At 44.4% G+C, this 18,615-nt stretch overlaps 1 protein-coding gene across 5 annotated transcripts in view; it reads left to right on the top strand.

The window, feature by feature from the left end:
• The window catches only part of klhl22 (kelch-like family member 22), a 211,770-nt gene that overhangs the window by 45,881 nt on the left and 147,274 nt on the right, over positions 1 to 18,615 (top strand). For 3 of the 5 annotated variants that reach the window (XM_072243469.1, XM_072243468.1, XM_072243463.1), the window contains exon 1: positions 11,433 to 11,523. The exons of 1 other annotated variant lie outside the window; for it this stretch is intronic. The gene's annotated coding sequence lies outside the window, so the exon portion shown is untranslated. Of the gene's footprint in view, positions 1 to 11,432; positions 11,524 to 18,615 lie in introns of those variants that run through there. One more of the 5 variants, XM_072243466.1, reaches the window with a different exon arrangement.

The following is an 18,615-nucleotide window of genomic DNA, read 5'->3' as shown; positions in this document are numbered from 1 at the left end:
AGAAGGGGAGAGGGGGGGGAAGGGTAGAGAGAGAGAGAGAGACTGGAAAAGCTATTGGGCACCTGTGGTTCTCTCTGGCAGTATATTGTGTGGAGTGGCTTAGTAATTGGTTGATAAATGTTATTCATTTTCATTTACTACTTTATCAATAATTTTTCTTTCTTTCTGTATTTTATTCTTTATATATCTCTAATAAAGTCATTTCTTAAAATCTTTAACACATGCACAGACCTGATGAAGGGTCTCGGCCTGAAGCATCAACTATTTATTGTTCTCTGTAGATGCTGCCTGACCTACCGAGTTGGGTGTGTAACACATGTATGGTGGCTCCCTTGTTTGCGAATTCCTCTTGCTGCTGAATCAGAAACAAGGAATGAATTTTAAACTATTTCAGTACAACCCTAAAAGAGATCTCACCAAAGTTCAGTTAAAGTTTGCTGGCCTTTTGTACGCCAACCCTCTTACAATAAAGGCCAATGCATTACTTCTTAATAGTTTGTCGTACCATTTTGTTTATCTTCTGCATGCAACAGCATGGTAGCGTATCAATTAGCACACTGCTATTACAGCTCGGAGCTCTGGAGTGCCGAGTTCAGTTCCAGCCTCCTCTGGAAGCAAGTTTGTTTGTCCTTTCCGTGCGTACGTGGGTTTCCTCCCACAGTTTAAAGACGTACCGGTTGGTAGGTTAGTTGGTCATTGTAAATTGTCCCATGATTAGGCTAGGGTTAAATCAGTGGGTTGCTGGGCAGCACAGCTCGAATGGCCAGAAGGGCCTATTCTGCACTGTATGTTTAAATAAATAATTCTCATGAATAAGCAACCAGTACCCCTCCAAGTAACAGTGTTAAAGTGTTTCCTTCCCAGTTCTCTTCTTCACAGCATGGTCCAGTCTTTAGGCTAGAGGGTTTAAAAGTGAGAAATAAGAAATGTTGGGGGCCAACAAGAAAGGTACTCCAATAATTTTCTTATCCCTTTAATTTTCTTATCAATTGGAAAAATCAGATTAACCAAGATAGTTTTGAACTGAACTTCATGAATTTGGGTCAAAAAGGTTATTTTTGATCTAATCATGTATAATAGGACAAGATTATGTAATGATGTCATGGTAAAAGATGCTCTTGGGAAGAACATAGACTCAGATTTGCCATTCTTCAGTACACGAGTTAAAGGAGATCGAAATTACGGTTTGGACAAGGGAAGCACAGGAGCGCCTACAGGACTGCTTTGAATTGGTGGACTGGACTGTATTCAGGGATTCATCGTCGAATCTGGATGAGTATGTTGCAGTTGTTCCTGACTTCATTAAAACCTGTGTGGATGAGTGTGTGCCTACAAATACCTACTGTACATTCCCAAACCAAAAGCCGTGGATGATCCAGGAGATACGTCGTCTGCTGAAGGCTAGATCTGTGGCATTCAAGTCTGGCAACCCAGAACTGTTCAAGAAAACCAGGTATGATTTGCGGAGGGCTATTTCAAGAGTGAAGAGACAATTTTGAACAAGGTTGGAGGCAACATCGGATGCACGTCATCTCTGGCAGGGTCTGCAAGACATTACTTCCTAACATCATGAATGTTAGTGATGCTCCACTACCAGATGAGTTCAATGCCTTCTATGCCCACTTTGAAAAAGAGAATACAACTACAGCTGTGAGGATCCCTGCTGCGCCTGGTACCCTGTCATCTCTGTCTCAGAGGTTGATATTAGGCTGTCTTTCGGGAGGGCAAACCCTTACAAGGCGTTGGTACCTGGTAAAGCATTGAAAAGCTGTGACAACCAGCTAGTGGGTGTATTCAAAGACATTTTTAATCTCTCACTGATACAGTCGGAAGTTCTCAACTGCTTCCAAAGGGCAACAATTCTTTCTTCTTCCAAGAAGAGTTTTATGGGTGGCCTGAATGACTATCGCCCAGTAGCACTCACATCTACAATGATAAAGTGATTTGAGAGGTTGGTTGTGACTAGAATGAACTCCTGCCTCAGCAAGGACCTGGACCCAATGCAATTTGCCTATTGCAATCTCAATGGCTCTTCACACGGCCTTAGATCACCTGGACAATACAAACACTTATGTCAGGATGCTGTTTATTGACTATTGCTGAGTGTTTAACACCATCATTCCTACAGTCCTGATCGGAAAGCTACAGAATACATGCCTCTGTTCCTCCCTCTGCAATTGGATCCTCAACTTCTTAACCACAATCTCTGCCGATTAGTGATAATATCTCCTCCTTGCACACACCTGCCACTCTGCGTGTAAAAATCCTACCTCTAACACCCCAGGATGATTTTTTAAGGTGATTTCCTCCAATCATCTTAAAAATATGAGGCCTCATATTCACTATTTCTGCCCTTGGGGAGAAGAGTCTCCAGCTGTCCAATGAGAAGAAGGCACGTCCTGGGTGATGGGGGTCCTTAATAATGGATGCAGCCTTTTTGAGACACTGCTCCTTAAAGATGTCTTGGACACTACAGAGGCTAGAACCCAAGATGGAACTGACTAGTTTTACATCTTTCCGTAGCTTCTTTCGATCCTGTGCTGTAGCTGCTCCCCCCCACCCCCACCATACCAAACAGTGATGCAGCCAGTCAGAATGCTCTCCATGGTACATCTGTTGACATTTTTTGAGTGTTTTATTTGACACACCTAATATCCTCAAACTCGTAATGAAATATAGCCGCTGTCTTGCCTTCTTTATAGCTGCATTGATAAATTGGGACCAGGTTAGATCCTCAGAGATCTTGACACCAGAGAGCTTGGAATTACTCATTCCCTCCACTTCTGATCCCCCTATGAGGATTTGTTCATGTTCCCTTGTCTTACCCTTCTTGAAGTCCACAATCAGCTCTCGGTCTTACTCACGCTGAGTGCCAGGTTGTTGCTGCGACACCACTCAACTAGTTGGCATATCTCACTTCTGTACGCCCTCTCATCACCATCTGAAATTCTGTCAACAATGGTTGTATCATCAGCAAATTCATGGATGGTATTTGAGCTATGCCTAGCCACAGTCATGGGTATAGAGAGAGCAGAACAGTGAGTTAAACACACACCCCTGATTGTCAGCAAGGAGGAAATATTATCACCAATCCACACAGATTATAGTTAGGAATTCGAGGATCCAATTGCAGAGGGAGGAACGGAGGCACGTGTTCTGTAGCTTATTGATCAGAACTGTAGGAATGATGGTGTTAAACACTCAGCAATAGTCAATAAACAGCATCCTGACATAAGTGTTAGTATTGTCCAGGTGATCTAAGGCCATGTGAAGAGCCATTGAGATTGCACCTGCCATTGACCTATTGTAGCGAAAGGCAAATTGTAGTGGGTTCAGGTCCTTGCTGAGGCAGGAATTAATTCTAGACATGACCAATCTCTCAAAGCATTTCATCACTGTAGATGTGAGTGCTACTGGGTGATAGTCATTAAGGCAGCTCACACTAATCTTTTTGGGCACTGGTATAATTGTTGCCCTTTTGAAGCAGGTGGGAACTTTCGGCTGTAGCTGTGAGAGGTTGAAAATGTCCTTGAATACACTTGGCAGTTAGCTGTACAAGTTTTCAGAGCCTTACCAGATACTCGGTCAGGGCCTTCCACCTTGCTCAGATTCACCTTCCTGAAAGACAGCCTAACATCAGCCTCTGAAGTAGAGATCACAGGGTCACCGGGTGCAGCAGGGATCTTCACAGCTATAGCTATATTCTCTCTTTCAAAGCGTGCATAGAAGGCATTCAGTTCATCTGTAGCGAAGCATCACTGCGATTCATGCTATTGGGTTTCACTTTGTAGAAAGTGGTACTGTATAACTGTGAATTTCTTCACTGTAGAAGGCACCAAAATACTGAATTATAGTAGAAAGTCAGAGGACAAAAGAGAGAGAGGATATATCAGACAAGCTAAGAAGAAATAGACTAAATCCATATAAATACTCCGGATCTGATAACCTGCATTTTAGACTATAAAGATTGTGATGGACTGAGCTGTGATCTTCAAAAATTCCCTAGATTCAAGAAAGTTGGAAAGACACTGTTGAAGAACTGAGGTAAACGGAAAGCAGTAAACTAGAAGCCAATTAGCCTGACAGTCTTGATGAAAGATCTCCTCCAGCATTCTGAGTGTGTTACTTAGCTTGACATCTGTCAATGGGAAAGTGTTGGAATCCCTTAGTAAGGTAATAACAGCAAGACATCCAGCAGAGTCAACATGCTTAATGACAGGGAAATTATTTTTGGTGCAGTTGTTGTCAGTCTTTCAGTCTTTGAAGAATAGATCATCAGAATATATTGAATGAATGCATAATATACCAGAATGAACGAACAAAACGAGTAGTAAGGTGAAAAGTAAAAGTGGCAAGCCGGCAAATCCAGGGCAAAAATCAAAAAAGGCCACTTTTCAACATAACTGTATAAGGGCTAAGAGTGTTGTAAAAGCAAGCCTGAAGGCTTTGTGTGTCAATGCAAGGAGCATTCGTAACAAGGTGGATGAATTAAAAGTACAGATTGTTATTAATGAATATGATATAGTTGGGATCACAGAGACATGGCTCCAGGGTGACCAAGGATGGGAGCTCAACATTCAGGGATATCGAATATTCAGGAGGGATAGACATGAAAGAAAAGGAGGTGGGGTAGCATTGCTGGTTAGAGAGGAGATTAACGCAATAGAAAGGAAGGACATTAGCCGGGAGGATGTGGAATCGATATGGGTAGAGCTGCATAACACTATGGGGCAGAAACCGCTGGTGGGAGTTGTGTACAGGCCGCCTAACAGTAGTAGTGAGGTTGGGGAAATTAGAAATGCGTGCAATAAAGGAACAGCAGTTATAATGGGTGACTTCAATCTACATATAGATTGGGTGAACCAAATTGGTAAGGGTGCTGAGGAAGAGGATTTCTTGGAATGTATGCGGGATGGTTTTTTGAACCAACATGTCGAGGAACCAACTAGAGAGCAGGCTATTCTGGACTGGGTTTTGAGCAATGAGGAAGGGTTAATTAGTAATCTTGTTGTGAGAGACCCCTTGGGTAAGAGTGACCATAATATGCTGGAATCCTTCATTAAGATGGAGAGTGACATAGTTAATTCAGAAACAAAGGTTCTGAACTTAAAGAGGGGTAACTTTGAAGGTATGAGACGTGAATTAGCTAAGATAGACTGGCAAATGACACTTAAAGGGTTGACGGTGGATATGTAATGGCAAGCATTTAAAGATCGCATGGATGAACTACAACAATTGTTCATCCCAGTTTGGCAAAAGAATAAATCAAACAAGGTAGTGCACCCATGGCTGACAAGGGAAATTAGGGATAGTATCAATTCCAAAGAAGAAGCATACAAATTAGCAAGAAAAAGTGGCTCACCTGAGGACTGGGAGAAATTCAGAGTCCAGCAGAGGAGGACAAAGGGCTTAATTAGGAAAGAGAAAAAATATTATGAGAGAAAACTGGCAGGGAACATAAAAACTGACTGTAAAAGCTTTTATAGATATGTGAAAAGAAAAAGATTGGTTAAGACAAATGTAGGTCCCCTACAGACAGAAACAGGTGAATTGATCATGGGGAACAAGGACATGGCAGATCAATTGAATAACTACTTTGGTCTGTCTTCACTAAGGAGGACATAAACAATCTTCCGGAACGAGTAGGGGACCGAGGGTCTAGTGAGATGGAGGAACTGAGGGAAATACATGTTAGTAGGGAAGTGGTGTTAGGTAAATTGAAGGGATTAAAGGCAGATAAATCCCCAGGGCCAGATGGTCTACATCCCAGAGTGCTTAAGGAAGTAGCCCAAGAAATAGTGGATGCATTAGTGATAATTTTTCAAAACTCATTAGATTCTGGACTAGTTCCTGAGGATTGGAGGGTGGCTAATGTAACCCCACTTTTTAAAAGAGGAGGGAGAGAGAAACCGGGGAATTATAGTCTAACGTCGGTGGTGGGGAAAATGCTAGAGTCAGTTATCAAAGATGTGATAACAGCACATTTGGAAAGCGGTGAAATCATCGGACAAAGTCAGCATGGATTTGTGAAAGGAAAATTATGTCTGACGAATCTCATAGAATTTTTTGAGGATGTAACTAGTAGAGTGGATAGGGGAGAACCAGTGGATGTGGTATATTTGGATTTTCAAAAGGCTCTTCACAAGGTCCCACACAGGAGAGTAGTGTGCAAACTTAAAGCACACGGTATTGGGGGTAAGGTATTGATGTGGATAGAGAATTGGTTGGCAGACAGGAAGCAAAGAGTGGGAATAAACGGGACCTTTTCAGAATGGCAGGCAGTGACTAGTGGGGTACTGCAAGGCTCAGTGCTGGGACCCCAGTTGTTTACAATATATATTAATGACTTACATGAGGGAATTAAATGCAGCATCTCCAAGTTTACAGATGCCATGAAGCTGGGCGGTAGTGTTAGTTGTGAGGGGGATGCTAAGAGGATGCAGGGTAACTTGGATAGGCTAGGTGAGTGGACAAATTCATGACAGATGCAATTTAATGTGGATAAATGTGAGGTTATCCACTTTGGTGGCAAAAACAGGAAAACAGATTATTATTTGAATGGTGGCTGATTAGGAAAAGTGGAGGTGCAACGAGATCTGGGTGTCATTATACACCAGTCATTGAAAGTGGGCATGCAGGTACAGCAGGCGGTGAAAAAGGCGAATGGTATGCTGGCATTCATAGCAAGAGTATTCGAGTACAGGAGCAGGGAGGTACTACTGCAGTTGTTCAAGGCCTTGGTGAGACCACACCTGGGGTATTGTGTGCAGTTTTGGTCCCCTAATCTGAGGAAAGACATCCTTGCCATAGAGGGAGTACAAAGAAGGTTCACCAGATTAATTCCTGGGATGGCAGGACTTTCATATGAAGAAAGACTGGATTGACTAGGCTTATACTCGTTGGAATTTAGAAGATTGAGGAGGGGATCTTTTTGAAATGTATAAAATCCTAAAGGGATTGGACAGGCTAGATGCAGGAAGATTGTTCCCGATGTTGGGGAAGTTCAGAACGAGGGATCACAGTTTGAGGATAAAGGGGAAGCCTTTTAGGACCAAGATGAGGAAAAACTTCTTCACACAGAGAGTGGTGAATCTGTGGAATTCTCTGCCACAGGAAACAGTTGAGGCCAGTTCATTGGCTATATTTAAGAGGGAGTTAGATATGGCCCTTGTGGCTATGGGGATCAGGGGGTATGGAGGGAAGGCTGGTACAGGGTTCTGAGTTGGATGATCAGCCATGATCATACTGAATGGCAGTGCAGGCTCGAAGGGCCGAATGGCCTACTCCTGCACCTATTTTCTATGTTTCTATGTTTAAATCATTTTCAAATTGTCAAATAGTGATCACTGAATTACAGCGGGATCAATCAAAGCCTCAACTATCTACAATCCAATGACAGATGACAGGACTGAGGGTACATAGAGCACCACAGCGCAGTACGGACCCATTAGCCCATGATGTTGTGCTGGCATTTTAAACTACTTTAAGATCAATCTAACCCTGGTCCTCCTTCCTTCTGTCATCCACGTCCCATCTCCAATGCTCCCAATGCATCTGCCTGTACCACCACCCCGGCACTGCATTCTACACACTCACCACTCTATGTAAAGGACTTACCTCTGACATCCCCCCATCCCCCTCCAATCACCTTAAAATTGTGCCCCCTTGTGCAATGCTTTGAAAAAGTATTCAGCCCCAAACCTTTGTTCACATAAGTGAATATTAAAACCAGGGATTTGATCAATTTAACTGAGAATTGTTATTTGTGAATCATGTACTCCTTATTTTATAGTAGAGTGTAAAACACATGAAATTATAAAGTACTGAAAAGCTGAAATTTCAAAAAACTGAAATATCAGTGGTTCAAAATGTTCATCTGCCTTTGCTGAACTACCTCTCACAGCTCTTACAGCCAGTAGTCTTTCTCGATAGGTCTCTATTGGCTTTGCACTGTGTGATGGAGCAAGATTTGCCCATTCCTCCCTGCAAAATTGCTCAAGCCGTGCCAGACTAGTTGGGGAGTGGCGGTGGACATTCCTGAGCTATATTCCAGCGATGTTTGATCAGGTTAAAGTCAGGACTCTCAGCCACCCAACGACATCGATTTTCTTCATTTGAAGCCAATACATGATTGCTCTGGCGGTGTTCTTTCAGTCATTGTCCTGCTGAAAGATGAACATCCTCTCCAGTTTAAGCCTTCCGGCAGAGGCCAGCAGGTTTTCATGCAGAATCTGTCTGCCATTTGCAGCATTCATCTGCCCATCAATTCCGACCAGATTTCCTGTCCTGCTGCTGAGAAGCATCCCCATAGCTTGGTGTTACCTCCGCAATACTTTATATTAGCAGCTGCGTTACCTGGCAGATGCGTGGTATTAGATTTATGCCGCATGTACCACTTAGTGTTCAGGCCAGAAAGTTTAAATATAGTCTAGTTCGACCACAAGACCTTCTTCCATATATTTTCAGTATCTTCGAAAAGATGCTTTGCAAAGTCTTTACGGGCAGGATATGCTTTTTTTGTGGTACACGTGACTGGAAATCTGTTTAGGATTGATAGAAAGATGAAAACTGCTAACTACTGAGAGTTCCTGGATGAAAACCTGTTAGCCTCTGCCAGAAAGCTTAAACTAGGGAAGACATTTGTCTTTCAGCAGGACAACAACCTAAAACGCACTGCCAGGGCGACCATGGAGTGGCTTCAAATGAAGAAAATTGATATCCTTGAGTGGCCCAGCCAGACCCCTGACCTTAACTGGATTGAACATCACTAGCAAGTACATCCCAACTAACCTGGTACAGCTTGAGCAATTTTACAAGGAGGAATGGGCAAATCCTTACACCTACCTTCTTAACAAACTTTATCAACTTCGGTGGCGTCTTTGAGGGATCAATGGACATGTACTGAATTCAAATCTGTAGAAGATACAAAGGTAATTGGGAAGGCAAATTATGTAATGGACTTTTAATTGGTTAAGTGTGTGAGCAAAATACTGTCAGATTACAATGCTAGGAAAGGCAAGGTTTTCTACTTTGGTAGGAATAATAGCAAAGCAGAATATAATTTTAATGGAGACACTGCAAAACATTTATGTACAGAATGTTCGAAGCAGAAAGTGGAGCAATGGTCAAGATCAGATCACCCACATAAAAAAATGATTTTCCCTTTTTCCTCACAAATTACATTGATTACAAGTAGTATCATCCAGACACGGTATTGCAAAAGCGATCATTACCCAAAGTGATACACTTCATTCATGGTTATAACTCAGATGACCCAAGGTCCATACTCTGGATTTCTTTCTCTAATCACTTTTGTTGGGACCCTGGTTAAAACACAACTCCATAACCAAGGATTTAGTCATTCTTAATTTTGATTGGATCACTAGAAAAGAATGTTCTTCCATTTTTTTTAAGAATATAAAGCATAGAAGCAAGCCAAAACTAAAGAATACCATATGCAGGAAGTACAAAACTAGATAAAACAAGTTTTGAAGATGCAGTTGAAGAGAAGGAGTGAGCAGAACAGAAATTGATATCTGAAGCAGTGAAAGGTAGGAGAGATGGAATGATAAAAGTTGGTGATGGAGTCAGGTGAAAGAAGATGGCAAAATTATTTATTAACAAAAGAGTTTGAGAAGAAGTCGAGATTAGATCATCCACTATCTTACTGATTGGCAGAGCAGACTGAAAGGATCAAGGCCAACTCTTTACCTTCTGGGGTAAACCATATATATATGTTGTCACTGGGTTACCTGTCTGGACACGCCCCTCTGCTGACTGCCCCTGTGGATCCTCCCACAGAGCCCTGAATAAAGGCGATTGCGCCATTGCTCCTCCCTCAGTCCAGGGGCAGACACTCAGCATGGTGGAGGTCACATTTTACTGCTAATAAAAGCCTTTCAGTATTTACTGTACTTCCAGTCTTTTGGAGTTATTGATGGTGCATCACCTTCCCATTGGAGCTAAATGCATTGAGTTAGGGCATATGTGCAGCCCAGAGTTGGGCAGTGTGGAATTTGCATCAAGATTCTAGAAAATCTAAGCATTAACTGCAGAAAGGTGCCGGAATATGGCCAGCAATATCATGAAGGATCCCACCCAGCCCGTTAATGGACTGTTTGTCCCACTCCCATCAGAGAGGACAGCCAGACTCAAAAACAGTTTCCCTAAGCCGTAAGATTGATCAGCACCTCCACCTAGTAACTCACCCACCACCACTACTTTATCATTTCCTGTCAGGGTCACCCTATGCATAGTGTCACTTTATGGCAATACAATCAATCTATGTAGATAAGCTATCTTATGTATTTATATTTATTGTATTATTGTGTTCTTTATCTTAATTTTTGTGCTGCATTGGATCTGGAGTAACAATTCTTTCATTCTCCTTTATACTTGCGTACTGGAAATGATATTGAACAATCTTGAACCAAACCTGCTGTTTTACCTACAAGGGAAAACGTGACAGTGCAGGATAAAATGTTACGGTCACAAAAAAGTGCAATGTAGATGGACAGTAAGGTGCATGGTCACTTCGAAGTAGATTGTCCTGATGAAGGGTTTCAGTCTGAAATGTCAACTGTTCACTCTTTTCCATAGGTGCTGCCTAGCCTGCTGAGTTCCTCCAGCATTTTGTGTGTATTACTTTGATTTCCAGCATCTGCAGATTTTCTCTTGTTTGTGGTCCATCTTATTGTACTAGGGAACCATTCAACAGTCTTTTAACAATGGATAGAAAATATTCCTCAGTCTGGTGGTACATGCTTTCAGGCTTTTGCATCTTCTGCCCAATGGAACTGAGGAAGCAGAAAGTGTCCATGGAAACCAGATGGCTCCAATCAAATGTTGAACTGTGTCTGCAGTTTCTTGTGGTCTTGGACAGAGCTGTTGCCATAACAAGCAATGAGGCTGCTATGACAAATGGCAAAGGTCAAGGGGTACATGTTGAATTTCTCTAGCCTCTTGACAAAGCAGAGGCACTGGCTCAGCATTCTTAACCCTGGTGTCATAGTTGCAGGATCATACAGGCTATTAGTGATGCCCATTGGAACTTGAAGCTGTGAATCTCAGCACCGTTGATGTAGACAGAAGGATGAGTGCACTAGCCCTCTTCCAGGAGTCAAGAAACAACTGTTTTGTTTTACTGACATTTAGGGGAACATTGTTGTGATGAACTTTGACCTGTAATCCTCTATGCCCGGGTGATTCAAGTGCTCACCCAGATGCACCTGAAATGTCATGAGAGTCTCTGCCTCCATCAACCCCTCAGCATTGTGTTGAAAACTCCAATCACCCTTAAGGGGAAGGTGTTAGTGCTAGTGTCGGGGTGAGGGTGGGTTATCAGGATTGGGATGGGGTCGGTGGGAGTGTGGTTCGACTTCCCTCCCGCGCACCGTCCAATGCATCACCGCCGCCATTTTGTGCGCCGGGCAGGACGCAGGAGCGAAATGGCGGCGGGCGCGGTCCTCTGGCCGAACTAGGGAGGTGTGAGCTCAGGGTCCGCCGGCCCGTGATAGGGTAAAGGTAGGAGCTGCCTGATCAGACCAGCCACTTGCACTTAACTCCTTTATCTGTTTTTTAAAAAAAATATTTAAAGTCATGATTTCCTTACTTCATCGCCCAGTTTGTGGTTCAGGCATGAACCAAACACACACAGTATTTGCGGAGAGGGGCGAGCAGGCACCCTCCCTACTCTTCAGTGACACCAACCCTTCCCTTCCCGTCAGCTCTGCCACAGGTCATTCCAAACTCGTCCCGAGTTCTAACCCACCCTCCCTGTCCCGCTCCCCCCAAATGCCCCAAACGCCCCCATTGTCCCGCTCCCTACAAGTGCCCCACCCCTCATTGCCGTGTTCCCATCAAGTACCCGCTAACCCCCTATTATCTTGCTTCTATCAAATGTCCCAGCTCCGTTGCCCTCTCCCATCAAATGCCTCACCACCCCTCACTTCCCTGCTTCCACAAAATGCCTCAACCTGGCACTGCCCCACTCCCATCAAATGCTCCATCACTTCCATTTCCCTGTTTCAATCAAATGCCTCACCCCTCCTCTTACCCTATCCCTATCAAATGACCCACTACCCCCATTGCCCTGTTCCCATCAAATAACCTACTACCCCCATTCCCGTGTTCCCATCAGATGACTCACTACCCCATTGCCCTGTTCCCATCAAATGACCCACTACCCCCCATTCCCATGTTCCCATCAAATACCCCACTACCCCCATTGCCCTGTTCCCATCAAATACCCCACTACCCCCATTGCCCTGTTCCCATCAAATACCCCACTACTCCCATTGCCCTGTTCCCATCAAATAACCTACTACCCCCATTCCCGTGTTCCCATCAGATGACCCACTACCCCATTGCCCTGTTCCCATCAAATGACCCACTACCCTCATTGCCCTGTTCCCATCAAATGACCCACTACCCCCATTGCCCTGTTCCCATCAAATACCCCACTACCCCCATTGCCCTGTTCCCATCAAATACCCCACTACCCCCATTGCCCTGTTCCCATCAAATAACCTACTACCCCATTGCCCTGTTCCCATCAAATAACCTACTACCCCCATTCCCGTGTTCCCATCAGATGACCCACTACCCCATTGCCCTGTTCCCATCAAATGACCCACTACCCCCCATTCCCGTGTTCCCATCAAATACCCCACTACCCCCATTGCCCTGTTCCCATCAAATGACCCACTACCCCATTCCCGTGTTCCCATCAAGTACCCCACTACCCCCATTGCCCTGTTCCCATCAAATGACCCACTACCCCCATTGCCCTGTTCCCATCAAATGACCCACTACCCCCATTCCCGTGTTCCCATCAAATACCCCACTACCCCCATTGCCCTGTTCCCATCAGATGACCCACTACCCCCATTCCCGTGTTCCCATCAAATGACTCACTACCCCCCATTCCCGTGTTCCCATCAAATACCCCACTACCCCCATTGCCCTGTTCCCATCAAATGACCCACTACCCCCCATTCCCGTGTTCCCATCAAATGACTCACTACCCCATTGCCCTGTTCCCATCAAATGACCCACTACCCCCATTGCCCTGTTCCCATCAAATGACTCACTACCCCATTGCCCTGTTCCCATCAAATGACCCACTACCCCCCATTCCCGTGTTCCCATCAAATGACTCACTACCCCATTGCCCTGTTCCCATCAAATACCCCACTACCCTCATTGCCCTGTTCCCATCAGATGACCCACTACCCTATTGCCCTGTTCCCATCAAATGACCCACTACTCCCCATTCCCGTGTTCCCATCAAATGACCCACTACCCCATTCCCGTGTTCCCATCAAATACCCCACTACCCCCATTGCCCTGTTCCCATCAAATGACCCACTACCCCCATTGCCCTGTTCCCATCAAATGACCCACTACCCCCATTCCCGTGTTCCCATCAAATACCCCACTACCCCCATTGCCCTGTTCCCATCAGATGACCCACTACCCCCATTCCCGTGTTCCCATCAAATGACTCACTACCCCCCATTCCCATGTTCCCATCAAATACCCCACTACCCCCATTGCCCTGTTCCCATCAAATGACCCACTACCCCCCATTCCCGTGTTCCCATCAAATGACTCACTACCCCATTGCCCTGTTCCCATCAAATTACCCACTACCCCCCATTCCCGTGTTCCCATCAAATGACTCACTACCCCATTGCCCTGTTCCCATCAAATACCCCACTACCCCATTCCCGTGTTCCCATCAAATGACTCTCTACCCCATTGCCCTGTTCCCATCAAATACCCCACTACCCCCATTGCCCTGTTCCCATCAGATGACCCACTACCCCCATTCCCGTGTTCCCATCAAATGACTCACTACCCCCCATTCCCGTGTTCCCATCAAATACCCCACTACCCCCATTGCCCTGTTCCCATCAAATGACCCACTACCCACCATTCCCGTGTTCCCATCAAATGACTCACTACCCCATTGCCCTGTTCCCATCAAATACCCCACTACCCTCATTGCCCTGTTCCCATCAAATACCCCACTACCCCATTGCCCTGTTCCCATCAAATGACCCACTACCCCCCATTCCCGTGTTCCCATCAAATGCCCCACTACCCCCATTGCCCTGTTCCCATCAAATACCCCACTACCCCCATTGCCCTGTTCCCATCAAATACCCCACTACCCCCATTGCCCTGTTCCCATCAAATACCCCACTAGCCCCATTGGCCTGTTCCCATCATATGCCTCACTACCTCCTATTGCCCCCACTCTTATCAAATGCCCCATCATTCCCATGACTCCCTGTTCCCATCAAGTGCCTCACAACTCCCCATTGCCCTGCTTGGTGCTAATCATACAGTTACAGTGCCTTATAAAATTATTCAGCCCACACCTTTCACTCACATAAATGAGTATTACAATCAATGATTTTGAGCAATTTAACTGAATTTTTATTTGTGAATCACATACTCCATGTTCACAGAAGAGCCCAAAAACAGGGAAAATGGTAAAGCTTGAAGAACTGAAAACTCAAAATTGGAAATGTCGATGGTTTAAAAGTATTCATTCTCTTTGCACCTCTCGCAGCTATTACAGCCAGTAGTCCTTTTGGATAAGTCACTATTAACTTTGTGCAACGTGATGCAGCAAGATTTGCCCATTCTGCCTTGCAGAATTGCTCCAGCTGTGCGAAGTTAGTTGAGGAGCAGTGGTGGGCAGCCAGAGTTGTTGGATCAGGTTATGGTCAGGACTCTGACTGGGCCACTCAAAGGCATCAATTTTCTTCTTTTGAAGCCCATTCCATGGTTGCTCTGGCATGTGTGCTTTTGATTGTTTTCCTGCTGAAAGACAAACTTCCTCCCCATTTTAAGCTTTCAGGCAGAGGCTAGCAGGTTTTTAATGCAGAATCTCTCGTTATTTAGCAGCATTCATCTTCCCATCAGTCCTGACCAGGCCAGTGTGCTGTCGAAAAGCATCCGCAGAACTTGGTGCTGCCTTCACCGTAGGGATGGTGTACCCTCGACGATGCACACTATTAGATTTATGCCACACATACTGCTTAGTGTTGAGGTCAAATAGTTCAAATATAGTCTCATTTGACCACAAGACCTTTTTCCACATCTTTTCAGTATCTTCTAAATGATTCATTGCAAAGTCTTTGTGGGCAAAGATATGCATTTTTGGGCTCTACTGTGAAAAAAGGAGTATGTGATTCACAAATGGAATTCTCAGTTAAATTGATTGAAATCCCTTGTAATACTCATTTATGTGAACAAAGGGTTGGGGGCTGAATGCTCTTTCAAGTATCTCACTTCTTACTATTTTCACATCCTGAAATTACCCTACATCGCTTTATTCTCCCAGCCCTTCCAATGTCCTTATATTCTCACAGCCTTTTCTATTCCCATAATGCATCCAATTTCCAGACTCCCTGCAGTTATAAGGGTCAATATCACCCCACTCTGATATTTCTCTCGTACTCTTGTTCTACTCCCCAACCATATTTCTTCCTGCTGTTCCTGCAGCTTCCAATTATCTTGGAGGTTGATATCACCACTGCCTGTACAATTTATCTTATTCCCTATCCTTGCCAAAGCTCTTCCGGTAAACTATCCCACTTCATTTTATTCTTACAAGCCCCCTAGTTTCACCGTTGGTTTCTACGTCCACAGTCCACTGATTATTCCACTCCCTTTTTTTTATAATCCCTCCAATTAACTGCTCCCTCCTCTTCCTATAGCACCTATTGTTATCGCACTCCGTCTCATCCCACAATCCTTTCAATTGTGCAACTGTCTCCTTTCTCATAGCTTCTCCAATTATCCACCTCTCACTATTCCCACAGCCTATCCAATAATACTGAGCCCTCTTCACCCATCGATCTTTCTGACACCCACTTCCTTCCTCTTCAGATTCCATGCGTAGTTTAATCACAAGTTTTATACCTGGAATCTGAACCCAATTGAATTACATTGGTCTGTTATGTGAAACATTTTTAAAGGTCATTGCCTAATAATTTCTTTCAGTGAAAAGAATACAATATTAAGTGAGGTACCTTTAAAGATAGTTTTTACAAGGGCAGGTGTGAAGTTTTTCTAATTTGCTGGTTCCCTGTTCCCTTTTTCAGACATACTGACACTTCGGTGTTATCTTCTAGAACACAGGGCTCAGAATAGAAATTTAAATAGGTTAAATAGAGTAAACTCTGCAGCACTGCTTGGGTTGGGGCTTTGTGCATTTAATGTGCACTTCAGGATTAGTGAATATGAACTCTCGTGACATAATGGGTGAGCGAATGATCACACTACAGGTTAGTGAACAATCTCTGACATTACAGATTACTGAGTGTGATCTCTGACACTGCAGATTACTGAGTGTGATCTCTGACACTGCAGATCACTGAGTGTGATCTCTGACACTGCAAATCACTGAGTGTGATCTCTGACACTGCAGATCACTGAGTGTGATCTCTGACACTGATCACTGATCACTGATTGTGATCTCTGACGAGACTACAGATTACTGAGTATGATCTCTGACGACATTACAGATCACTGAGTGTGATCTCCGATGAGACTACAGATTACTGAGTGTGATCTCTGACGACACTACAGATTACTGAGTGTGATATCTGACGCCGCTGCAGATTACCGAGTGTGATCTGTGACGAGACTGCAGATTACCGAGTGTGATCTGTGACGAGACTACAGATTACTGAGTGTGATCTCTGACGAGACTACAGATTACTGAGTGTGATCTCTGACGACAGTACAGATTACTGAGTGTGATATCTGACGATGCTGCAGATTACCGAGTGTGATCTGTGACGAGACTGCAGATTACCGAGTGTGATCTGTGACGAGACTACAGATTACTGAGTGTGATCTCTGACGAGACTACAGATTACTGAGTGTGATCTCTGACGACAGTACAGATTACTGAGTGTGATCTCTGACGAGACTATGGATTACAGAGTGTGATCTCTGACGAGACTACAGATTACCGAGTGTGATCTCTGACGAGACTACAGATTACCAAGTGTGATCTCCGACAAAACTGCAGTTACCGAGTGTGATCTCTGATGACGCTGCAGATTACCGAGTGTGATTTCTGACGACGCTGCAGATTACCGTGTGATCTGTGACGAGACTGCAGATTACCGAGTGTGATCTCTGACGACAGTACAGATTACTGAGTGTGATCTCTGACGACAGTACAGATTACTGAGTGTGATCTCTGTCAAGATTACGGATTACTGAGTGTGATCTCTGACGAGACTACAGATTACTGAGTGTGATCTCTGATGACATTACAGATTACTGAGTGTGAACTCTGACAACAGTACAGATTACTGAGTGTGATCTCTGACGACGCTACAGATTTCTGAGTCTGATCTCTGACAACAATGCAGATTACTGAGTGTGATCTCTGACGAGATTACAGATTACCGAGTGTGATCTCTGACGAGACTACAGTTTACCAAGTGTGATCTCCGACGAGACTGCAGATTACCGAGTGTGATTTCTGACGATGCTGCAGATTACCGAGTGCGATCTGTGACGAGACTGCAGATTACCGAGTGTGATCTCTGTCGAGACTGCAGATTACGAGTGTGCTCTCTGACGAGACTACAGATTACTGAGTCTGATCTCTCACGAGACTACAGATTACTGAGTCTGATCTCTCACGAGACTACAGATTACTGAGTGTGATCTCTGACAATACAGATTTCTGAGTGTGATCTCTGACGACAATACAGATTACCGAGTGTGATCTTTGACGAGATTATAGATTACCGAGTGTGATCTCCGACGAGACTACAGATTACTGAGTGTGATCTCTGATGAGACTACAGATTACTGAGTGTGATCTCTGACGAGACTGCAGATTACCGAGTGTGATCTCTGATGAGACTCCAGATTACCGAGTGTGATCTCTGACGACACTACAGATTACTGAGTGTGATATCTGACGACGCTGCAGATTACCGAGTGTGATCTGTGACGAGACTGCAGATTACCGAGTGTGATCTGTGACGAGACTACAGATTACTGAGTGTGATCTCTGATGAGACTACAGATTACTGAGTGTGATCTCTGACGATAGTACAGATTACTGAGTGTGATCTCTGACGACAGTACAGATTACTGAGTGTGATCTCTGACGACACTACAGATTTCTGAGTCTGATCTACGACAACATTACAGATTACTGAGTGTGATCTCTAACGACACTACAGATTTCTGAGTGATCTCTGACAACAATACAGATTACCGAGTGTGATCTCTGACAAGATTACAGATTACCGAGTGTGATCTGTGACGAGACTGCAGATTACCGAGTGTGATATCCGACGAGACTGCAGATTACAGAGTGTGATCTCTGACGACGCTGCAGATTACCGAGTGTGATCTCTGACGACGCTGCAGATTACCGAGTGTGATCTCTGACGACGCTGCAGATTACCGAGTGTGATGTGTGACGAGACTGCAGATTACCGAGTGTGATCTCTGACGAGACTACAGATTACTGAGTGTGATCTCTGACAATACAGATTTCTGAGTGTGATCTCTGATGACAATACAGATTACTGAGTGTGATCTCTGACGAGATTACAGATT

This window comes from Mobula birostris, chromosome 25 (genome assembly GCF_030028105.1).
Source record: "Mobula birostris isolate sMobBir1 chromosome 25, sMobBir1.hap1, whole genome shotgun sequence".
In the NCBI taxonomy this organism is placed as follows: Eukaryota; Metazoa; Chordata; class Chondrichthyes; order Myliobatiformes; family Myliobatidae; genus Mobula; species Mobula birostris.
The sequence above is the reverse complement of the archived record's forward strand: the minus strand, read 5'-3'. Positions and strand labels throughout refer to the sequence as shown.